At 41.2% G+C, this 1200-nt stretch overlaps 1 pseudogene; it reads right to left on the bottom strand.

Annotated features, from left to right (window-relative positions):
- Positions 1-238: 238 nt before the first annotated feature.
- Positions 239-617, bottom strand: LOC142853090 (small ribosomal subunit protein eS12-like; annotated as a pseudogene).
- Between the last annotated feature and the right edge of the window lie 583 nt (positions 618-1200).

Below are 1200 nucleotides of genomic sequence, written 5' to 3'. Positions count from 1 at the left end.
AGGTATGGAGTCCAGATCTATGTGGGCGCCAGATGAAGAAGAACACTAAAAAGAAATCCCACGCTAGCTCAGAATTGAGTATAATAAAGGATTATTTATTTAGGGGTAGACCCACAGATCACAATCCTCTGCATGAATGGGGAACAGGAACCAAATCACACTGCCAGAACAGAAGGCAGACCCATGCTTTACATCAGCATATATAGTATAAGAGGCCATGCTCAAGTGGATGGGTAACTTAAAGGCTACTGGCTATAGAAATTCCTACAGCAAAGTACTCCTCAATGGCATCCTCGTCCTGAGATTCTTTGCCATAGCCCTTAACCTCTACACAACTACAATCAATCACTTTCTGTGGCTTCCCCTCTGGACCAATTATATAAAGGCCTGGCCTTCCTATTCCTCTAGTTTCTTGTTGCCATCAACATTAATTAGGTTGATTTGGTGCTCAGCACAAAGTGTCTCCACCAACTTGACATACATAAGCTCATCACACCTGGATGCAAGCAAAGATGGGCTTGGCACTTGTCTAAGGCTTTGGCATATATGCCACATGCTAGGCCATCATGGATGAGGGCAGTCTTCAGCACCTCTTACAGAGTATTGATGTTCATGACACCTCCATACCTTATGGTTCGTGGCTATAAATTACAGGTGTGTCGGAATCTTGAATGCACCTGAACTTCTGCCTCCATGTAACTCAGTTGGCTGCAGGGGAAAGGGTTCATTTGTTTTTAAATCAGGGTTTGGTTTTGGTTTTGAGTATTGTTCCTGGGGATTTTGTGTGTGGCTTTCTTATTTTATTTTTAATATTTCCAAATGATAGCTTCTTTTTTTTTGTATGCCCTCTAAGATTAATAGACAGAATTCAACTGACATTGACTTTTACTAAGACAAATTCTAGATTTATTGACCTGAGAAATAAATATTAATAGAGGTTAAATTGGGGTCAATTTTTACTCCAAGAGATGATAAATCTTGATATATTGCTCATGGTTGGCTGGTCAATACATTTCTCACATCCAGATATCACTGAGAACAAAATAATAGCTTCCAAGATGGACCCATTGGAACAATGTCTCCCCCATTCAGAATTCAGACTCTGCCTGGTGAGGGGCAGCCCAAATCATATCTCAGAAACATCCTCTCTCTCTCTCTCTCTCTCTCTCTCTCTCTCTCTCTCTCTCTCTCTCTCTCTCT

The sequence above is a fragment of the Microtus pennsylvanicus genome, chromosome 6 (assembly GCF_037038515.1).
Source record: "Microtus pennsylvanicus isolate mMicPen1 chromosome 6, mMicPen1.hap1, whole genome shotgun sequence".
Classification (NCBI taxonomy): domain Eukaryota; kingdom Metazoa; phylum Chordata; class Mammalia; order Rodentia; family Cricetidae; genus Microtus; species Microtus pennsylvanicus.
The sequence above is the reverse complement of the archived record's forward strand: the minus strand, read 5'-3'. Positions and strand labels throughout refer to the sequence as shown.